Here is a 9,750-nt window from a genome sequence, read left to right as displayed (position 1 = left end):
CAACGATCCGAAAAGAAGTAAAACTGTCTCTATTGCAGATGATACGATTATTTATGTAGAAAACCCTGAGGAATATTCAAAACCACCTTGAAAACCCATGAATGAACTTGGCAAAAGTCCCAGGATACAAGGTCAATGTAAAAAATCTATGGCGCTCCCACAGGTGAGCAGCAAAGAGTTGGAAACTAAAGTCGTAACCATCGCCCTTGCAATAGCACAAAACGGTAAAATGCTTAGGAATTAATATGACAACATTATCCAAGGTCCCGACACTGAAAAGCACAAAAGAGTGCTGAGAAAAAAATAAAGATCTAAATAAATGAAAGACTATACCAGGGAGTTCCCGATGTGGTGCGGTAGGTTAAGAAACTGACGTCAGCAGCTTGGGTCGCTGAAGAGACGACGGTTCCCTCCCTAACCCCGTGTAAGGGATTAAATTATCTGGCATTGCCACAGCTGCAGCATCGGTCACAGCTGTGGCTTGGATTCAGTCTCTGGCTCAGCAGCTTTCATATGCCATGAGTGCAGCCATAAAATTTTTTTTTAAATGTTTTTAAAAAGACTATATACCATGTTCATGGATCATATGACAGATAAGAAGACAATTTCTCCACAATGATTTCACACAATCCCAGTCAAAATTTCATCAAGCTTTCTGATGGAAGTCAGCAAATTACTTTGAAAATGTTTATCGATATGCAAATGATGTAGAAACCAAAGTGGATTTTTAAAAGAACAAAGTTGGAAGATGCATGCATGTGTGTATGTAATAGAATAGAGATGACACAACACGCACACCCACCTCCCTACAATCAATCCAAGGCCAAAGCAATTCAATAGAGGAAGGAGAGTTTTCAACATCCATATAAAAAATTAGGAGTTCCCTCTGTGGCTCAGTGGTAATGAGCCAGACTGGTTTCCATGAGGACCAGGGTTGGATCCCTGGCCTGGGAACTTCCATAGCCACAGGTTCAGCCCTAAAAAGAAAAAATAAATAAGTAAACATCCACTGTTACATCACACTCAGAAATTAACCTGTGATGGATCAGAAACGAAGAGGAAAACCTAAAATTATAAAACCTGTAAAAGAAAATATTGGGTCCAAAGAAAACCATGACTCGCAAAGACACATGTGCTCCGATGTTCATTGCAGCACTATTTGCAGTAGCCAAGACATGGAAACAACCTAAATGTCCATCGACAGAGGCCTGGATCAAGAAGATGTGCTACACATACACAATGGAATATTACTCAGCCATTAAAAGGAATGAAATGCCAGCATTTTTAGCAACATGGACGGACCTAGAAATCATCATGCTAAGTGAAGTCAGCCACACAATGAGACACCAACATCAAATGCTTTCCCTGACATGTGGAATCTGAAAAAAGGACAGACTGAACTTACTTGCAGAACAGATACTGACTCACAGACTTTGAAAAACTTATGGTCTCCAGAGGAGACAGTTTGGGGGGTGAGGGGATGTGCCTGGGCTGTGGGATGGAAATCCTGTGAAATTGGATTGTTATGATCATTATACAAGTACAGATGTGATAAATTCATTTGAGTAATAAAAATTTTAAAAAAATAAAAATCTCATATTAAAATTAGGCCAAATGATTTAAAAAGAAGAAGAAGAAAAGAAAATATTGGGGAAAAAGACCTTTGCAAACTTGGGATAGGCAAAGGAATCTAAGAGCAAAAATCATGAAACCTTTTTTAAAAAGCTGTATTGGACTTGATCAAAATTAAAAACTTCTGGAGTTCCCATTGTGGCTCGGCGGTAACGAACAAGACTAGGATCCATGAGGATGTGGGTTCGATCCCCGGCCTCGATCAGTGGGTTAAAGATCAGGCGTTGCCGTGAGCTGTGGTGCAGGTCGAAGACCCGGCTCGGATCCTGCGTTGCTGTGGCTGTGGTCTAGGCTGGTGGCTGCAGCTCTGATTGGACCCCTAGCCTGGGAACCTCCATATGTCACAGATATGGCCCTAAAAAGAAAAAAAAAGTTGAAAACTTTTGCTCTTCAAAGGATACCATTAAAAAAAAAAAAGGCAAGGCATACATGGAGAGACAAAGCTGCAAGAAATACAGCATACAGAAGTTTTGTGTCTAGGATAAATAAAGAATTTTTAAAACTCAGTAGTAAGAAGACGGGAAACAAATTTTTAAATGGGCAGGACCACAATGGAAAAATATATGAAAAAAATATGCATCGTGAGTCTGCTGTACAGCAGACATTCACACAACATTGTAAATCAACTATACTTCAATAAGTTTTTAAAGAGTCATTTAAAAAAATTAAAAACAGGCAAGAGATCTAAACATACACTTCACAGAAGAAAATACGCAAACGGCCAATAAGTACACCGAAAACAGTGCCACGTTAACAATCGGGGAATTGCCCTGAAAACATCCTGAGGCAGCGCGACGCACTCACTGGATTGGCTAAAATTAAGAGGACCTGCCAATCCAACCGCTGATGAGGATGCGGGGCCCCCGGGCGGCTCGTGCACTGGTTACCTGTCGATGGCTTTGGGAAAGTCACTTTCCGCTTTCTCAAGTCTTTACCTGTTTTCTCGAAACGGTAAATCGTCGTCATCCGTGTGCCCCAGCCACGCGCTCCCGGGATGTACATTCACAGACCCGAATGTTTGGTGGGTGCCCCCAGAGCGGGCTGTCCTCCTCCAGCCCTGCATCGCATCTGCAGAGGAAGCAAACAGAGAGGGCTGGGATGGGGCCCCGGGGGCCATGCAAGAAAGAAGGGGGACCTGGAGGCCCGGAGGTCAGGCCTGGGATTGGCCACCTGTTAACTGTTCCCTCCCCGGCTCTCAGGTGAGAGAGGGTTAGAGGGGCCTCACCCTCCGTCTGCGTCGGGGGCTTCCCCAGATGTCTGGGACCCAGGGCCACAAGTGGCTCCTGCTGGTGTTAAAAAGATGCCCCCACCCCAAAGAGGCAAGCCCTCAGCTCCTCTGGGCCCCCCGGCCCCCCAGAACCCAGCCTTCTGGAATGTGGCTGCATTTTCTTCCCGATCCCCCCAAAATAAATGACAATGAGCTACTCGTGCTGGTTTTGTCTGATCAGAGGTTTTGAACTTCGCTTGTGCAGGAGGTGAGGGGTGATTGTTCTTTGAAAATTGGGGCGTTCCCATTGTGGCTTATCAGGTTAAGGACCCAGTGTTGTCTCCGTGAGGATGCGGGTTCCACCCTTGGCCTCGCTCTGTGGGTTAAGGATCCAGCATGGCCACAAGCTGCCATGTGGGTCACAGTTGCAGCTCAGATGCCACGTTGCCGTGGCTGTTGTGTAGCCCTGCAGCCGTAGTTCCGATTCAGCCTCTGGCCCCGGAACTTCCATATGCAGTGGGAATGGCCTTAAAAAGAAAGGAAAAAAAAAACTGGGGGCCTCCAAGGAGGAAGAGATGAGAAAGGATTTCCCTTGCCCTAAAGTGTAAACACCTTATGTCTCCTCGTGGCAGCCCAAGTAGGGACAGGGGCACAGCCTGGGGGTCAGGCAGTCCTGGCTTCAAATCCGTCCACTGCATTGTGACCTCGGTCCAGTCCTGAAACTCTGAGACCCCAAATTCTCACTGTAACATGGGTGGGAGAGGAAGCCCCCTCACACAGGCCAATTCCGAGGCTCTGTGGGAGCAGAGCTAAGCAGAGTCATTGCTGGCAGGGGCGCTGGCACCTCTTCCCCTCCAGCCTGGGGACAGGAAGGACCAGGTGGACTGTCCCTGCTCCGACTCCTTCTCCTGCCTCTGTCTCCACCCCCCTTTCCCTCAGGGCAGCCAGCCAGGACCCCACCCACCCTCCCAGGGGACCCCCCTAAGCAGGGCCTGGCAGGAGAAAGTGCCAGGCTGTGGCCAGCCTGGGGACCTCTGGAGCTGCCCTCCAGCCGCTCTTGTCCAGCCGCCCTGCCCTAAGTGGACGTGCTTGGGGCCACTGCTGGGGCCCCAGGAGGGCCCGGGGAGCTCTTGGCTCCCACTGTGCTGGGTTCTTTCTGGGCCCATGGGGCCTTATTTTGATGTCTTTTCGCAGCTCTGTGAACACCAGATTCAGTGCCTACCTGCCTTTCCTACGCTGAGGAGTTGGAGAAAGTTGAATTGCCCTTTGTCTGAAGTGGGCCCCAAGGTAGCAAGGCCCAGGCAGGTCACTCAGGTCTGTGATGCTGAACCAAGCAGCCACGGTGGATGCATGTCTGCCCAGGAAGTGGCTGAGAACCAGCCATCCAGGTCCATGGCTGGACGCATGGCTGTTGCTGCATGACGTACTGCCCCCAAATTTAGTAGCTCAAGATTGAGTCAGGAATTCCAGTGGGGTCCAATGGGCAACCCTTCTGCTCCACGTGGCACTGGCTGGGTTCACTTGGTGGTATGTGGTAGACAGCCAGGCTGGTCTGCTTCTTTGCTGCATGGCCAGAAGGGCTTAGCTGGGACTGTCACCCAGATGGCCTCCACATGGCCTCTCCGGCATGGAGGCGGGCAGGCTGGAAGGCTTCATCTGACCGAGACTTGGCACCATTTCCACGGCATTCTATCGGCTCAGCAAGCTGTAGGGCCAACCCAGATTCAAGGAGAAAGGATTTGACTCCAGCTCTCAGTGGGGAGAGATCACTTGGGAAGGGCTCTCTGGCAGGCTGTTTCCTTGGTTGGTGTACAGGGAGCCCACGAGCAGGGTGTTTGGTCACCTCCATCCTGGCATCATCGTCGCCATCATCGTGACCACCACCAGCATCTTCCACCAGCCCATCACCAACACCGCCATCTTTACTGCAGCACGAGCACTGCCACCACCATCAGCGCCGCCACCTTCCCTGCCGTGGTTGCCATCAGCGCCACCGCCACCACCCCTACCACCTTCTATACCCTCATCACCACCACCCTCGCCTTCCTTACTGTCGCCACGACCGCCACCACCCCTACCTCCATCACTGCCATCGACACACCGTCACCCGCACCGCCGCCATCATCTTGCTCGTGGTGTGGTGACCAGCCACCTGGGCCCGTGCCTCCCCGTGTGAGGCCAAGGCCATTCGACGCCCCTTGAGCACAGGTGAAGAAACACAGACACAGAGCAGCTCGCCCAAGGGAGGCACAGGTAGCAAGCCCTCGGCGTCACCAAAGAAAAGAGTGACGGTCCCCAGATGCAGGTTGGTCTTGCCCCCGCCCCCCACGCTCCTCGTCCCCCCCCAGAGCGCTGGCCGAGGTCAGCCCACAAAGTCTCAGCACAAACCTGGAGGCTCTGTCACCTCCAAATTAGAGTTGGGGACACCAGGGCGGGGGCCCAGGCTCTCGTTTCCAACAGATCCTCTCTGCCGCCGCAGCTGCCTAAGCTCGGGCGACGGCGGAAGTGGGTGTGTTGAGCAGACATTGGCGGTTCTGTCTACACGAATCAAGCTAATTGGATAATTGCCCCTTCATGGTGTTTGGTGTTGACACAGCCTTGACCTTGGCTTTTTTTTACGGAAGGTTTCTTCTGAACTTCTCCTGTGGCCGGTGAATAGCGCCTCCATCCCTCAGGCCCAGGGGCACGGGGGTCTCCTTTTCTAGTCGGTGGGGGTGGGAGGAGGGGCGGGCGGCCAAGAAAGGCTAAATGACTCTCCGAGGTCGCAAGGCGACACACGGATGACATGACAGAGAAGACGGCGCCTGCCCACCGCCTCCGGCTCTGACAGCTCCATCACCCCGAAGAGACGTGTGTGACTTCATTTCTCTTCCATCTGCATGACGGAGGGAAATCAATGTTGCTAAATGAAAAGGAAAAAGATCAGCAGGAGGAAAGGGTATTTTCAGCTCGGAGCAGGGTGTTACCGACAAGCGGCACGTCCGAGGTGAAACAGCCGGCCCACCTGCCGCGGGGTTTGGCCGCGACAGGGGACCCACGGGGCTGAGACGGACACCCCTGCCAGGCGGGTCCAGGCTCTGAGGGCCAGGGAGCCTAAGCGCCGTGAGGGCCTCTGTCAGAGAAACAAATGCAAAACTGCAGGTGCAAATTTAGGTCCAGGGCCTCAGAGGTCGGCCCTGCAGGTGCGGGATGTGACGGACGACCTGCCCATCGTCCACGCAGCTGCATTTCCCAAGATTTCTCTATAAAGTCCTGTTTCCTGTGCGGTCCCTGTGGCAACCCTCTCTCTGTCTGCCCCTAACCAGCCTCGGCTGCTCCCTCTGTCCTGCCGTCCCGCCATCTCTGGACCCTTCACCTCGGTTGGACCCTTCGCCACCTGCCACTTTTTTCTTCCACGGCTTTAGGTGCACGATGAGCGGACGTTTCCCGGGGCCCCGCGGCCCTGCGCCAGCTCGGCTCGGAAGACTCAGGACCCTGGGACGCGACCTCCTTGCCCCGGCCGACCTCGGTGCCCCCTGGCAGAGGGCTTACAAGAAGAGCGTGCGGAGGGAGTCAGGCCCAGGGCAGGCATCCTGACCCCGCCTGAGGGGACCGATGACCGGCAGTGAGACAGGCCTAAGCTGCCTGTGACCACGGCCCCAGGACCCTCTGCTGGGTCTTTCCCCGCAGACAATGCCCACGATTGTCACTGGGAAACTGGAGCGTGCGGTGCACAGGTGTGTGTGTGGGGGGTGCCGTCCCGGTCGCCTCATGCGGTCTCCCCGGGTGTGTCTTCTGAATGTACCTGCCTTTTCTGGAGCCGTCTTTTTTTTTTTTGCTTTTTGCTTTTTGCTTTTTTGCTTTTTTTTTTTTTTGCTTTTTAGGGCCGCATCCGCAGCCTATGGAGGTTCCCAGGCTAGAGACTGAATCCGAGCTGCAGCCGCCGGCCTAAGCCACAGCCACAGCAACGCAGGATCTGAGCCGTGTCTGCAACCTACCCCACAGCTCACAGCTTGTGCCAGATCCTTAACCCACTGAGCAGGGCCAGGGATCGAACCCACAACCTCATGGTTCCGAGTCGGATTCGTTGCCACAACAGGAAGTTCCTCGACTGTTTCCTTTTTAAACAAACGAGGGAAAAAAGTAATTTGTTTGAGAAAGACTGGAGAATGCAGATAAAGGATAAGAGACAAAATAAAAATACTAATAACCCCAGCACAAAGAAATAATCATTATTAAAATAGTCTTTTCCACTAGTCTTTTTTTTTCCATGGCTATACACATATGTGCATTTTTTTAACCTAGAGATCATACTATATTTGCCATTTCGTACCCTCTTTTTTTTTCCAACCAAAATTATGTGATGCAGAGTTCCTGTAGTAGCTCAGCAGGTTAAGGACCTGACCCTGTGTCCCACTGGCCTCACTCAGGGGCTTAAGGATCTGGCACAAGCTGTGGTAGGGTTTGCAGATGCATCTCAGATCCCGTGTTGCTGTGGCTGTAGCATATAGGCCAGCAGCTGCAGCCTCTGATTCGACCTCTAGCCTAGGAACTTCCATATGCCGCAGGTGTGGCCCTAAAAAGGGGGGGAAAATTATATAATGCATGCTTTCCTCTCTCGTTAAATACTCAGATTATCATTTATAATGAGGAGCTCCTGCTGTGGCGCAGTGGAAACCGAATCTGACTAGGAACCATGAGGTTGTGGGTTTGATCCCTGGCCTCGCTCAGTGGGTTAAGGATCTGGTGTTGCCGTGGGCGGTGGTGTAGGTCGCAGATGTGGCTCGGATCTCATGTTGCTGTGGGATTCGACCCCTGGCCTGGGAACCTCCATGTGCCGAGGGTGCGGCCCTAAAAAAGACAGAAGAAAAGAGAAAGAACATCAAGGGGTGAAGAGGCTGCAGGCCCCCAACTCCAAGAATATTTTGGTTTCAAAGGCAAACTGGCAGTTCCTGTGCCGCAGGCAGGACGGCCCCCACCACCCCGCCTCCCGGCGTCTGCTCTCCTGTGTCCCCCCACCATGAGTGGCGCTGGTCTGTGTGACCACTAGGACCCCGTGCACGTGACGGCGTGTGGCTCCTGGGTCCAGCTTGTAAGACACTTGGCTTCCGCCTGGCTCCCTCTCAATCACTGGAGGCCCTGCAGTGAGGACGCTCGGTCAGCCCCTTGGGAGGTCCAGGTGGGGAGGAACCGAGGCCTCCGACCCACAGCCAGCACCACCTCGCCAGGGAGGTCGTGCTCCAGCCCCTTGGGAGTGGCCCCTTCCCTCCCAGTCAGGTCACATGAGCCCCGCTGACACGTTGACAGCAACCTCTAGAGAGACGGCCCGCCAGCCCTGCCCGGCGAAGGGGCTCCTGAATTCCAGCGCCATGAGGCCCAGAAACAGTGCAGGAACAGAAATGGTTACTGTTCTTTTAAGCTGCAACACGTAGCGGAATCTTCTGCAGCAGTAGGTACACGCATAAGAGTTCACTGCAAACTGCAGAACCATTTGAAATCAAGGGTTGGGGCAGATCTCAGGGAGGAGAGTTCAAGACCGAGGGTCGGGGGTTCAGAGCCCCCCCACGGAGTCAGTGTCCCTCTCTGCGCCTCCGTCTCCCCATCGGTAAAATGAAAGAGCTGGGCTGGGAAGCCCTGACCTTCTGAGGCTCTGAGGTCAGCGTGGACAGAGCCCATCCCACTCCTGACACCTGCTTCCCTTCCTGGAGCGGAGCCTGGTCTGCACCTGTGCCCCCTTCCAGGAACAGGACCTGCTCTGCTCTTCGTGTAGCCGGAGAGGAGGGTCCTGCCCCCAGCCAAGCAGAGCTCCCCCGGATGGCTTTTGCTGTTGTCGCTGTCGTCGTATTTTAAAAATCGAGAAATCATTGGCTAACCATCAGTCTCCCTTTGGAAAGTGTACACCTCAGTGACTTCGAGTATATTTACAGAGTTGTATAAACATCACCACTGATTCCATATGTTCATCACTCTGAAAAGCAACCCTAGACTTCCCTTGTGGCACAGTGGTTTAAGGACGAGGCGTTGTCACTGCAGTGGCTTGGGTCACTGCTGTGCCCGGGGTTCAATCCCTGGCCCAGGAAGTTCTGCATGCCCTGGGCAGGGCCAAAAAGAAAAAGAAACCCTATGTCATCCAGCAGTTGCTCCCCTTCCCCCTCCCCTAGCCCCTGGCAATTCTCATTTCCTCTCTGTCTCTGGGGATTTGCCCATTCTGGAACTTTCCTGTAAGTGGGATCATACAACACGTGACTGTTTGTGTCTGGCCTTTTGCACTTAGCATAATGTTTCTGAGATTCGCCCTCACCGTAGCATGTGTCAGAACTCCCTTTTTGGAAAAAGATGTGTCTTATTTTCATTTTTCATTATTATTATTTTATTTTTTGGCACCATGCGGAACTTCCCAGGCCGGGGAACAAACCCACACCACGGCATTGACCGGAGCCACAGCAGGGACAACTCCAGATGCTTAAACTGCTAGGCTACCAGGGAACTCCATCAGACTCCCTTTTTACGGCTGAGTAATATTCCACTGTGTGGATGGACACAGGCTGTTGTCCGTCCCTTGGCTGATGGACATGAGGGCCACTTCCAGCTCTTGGCTCTTGTGAATACAGATGCTCCACACCCCCCCCCCCATGAAGGAGGAACCAGCCAAGGAAACAGATGAGTGATCCTTTTGTTACAGGAAACGTCAACACTGACATTTCAGGTTCAGTTTGCCATCAATCCTGGGAGGAGCCTGTGTCATTGCATTTCCACAAGGACTTTCTGCCCTGAGCAAAGGTGGGCCTGCCCAAGACCTGAGCCTCCAGTCAAGCCCCGTTTCCCCGATACTCAAAGGTGAGCAGACCCCCGGTCAGCTTGGCCTTGTCTTCCCCTGAGGTCAGGGGTCAGGGAGGGCCTGGCTGGGGCAAAGCCACTCCTGACCTCGCCAC

Source organism: Sus scrofa, chromosome 1, assembly GCF_054392235.1.
Source record: "Sus scrofa isolate SSC_HxYL_T2T_F1_AM1 chromosome 1, Sscrofa_HxYL_maternal_Yorkshire_Landrace_v2.0, whole genome shotgun sequence".
NCBI classification, from domain to species: domain Eukaryota; kingdom Metazoa; phylum Chordata; class Mammalia; order Artiodactyla; family Suidae; genus Sus; species Sus scrofa.
The sequence above is the reverse complement of the archived record's forward strand: the minus strand, read 5'-3'. Positions refer to the sequence as shown.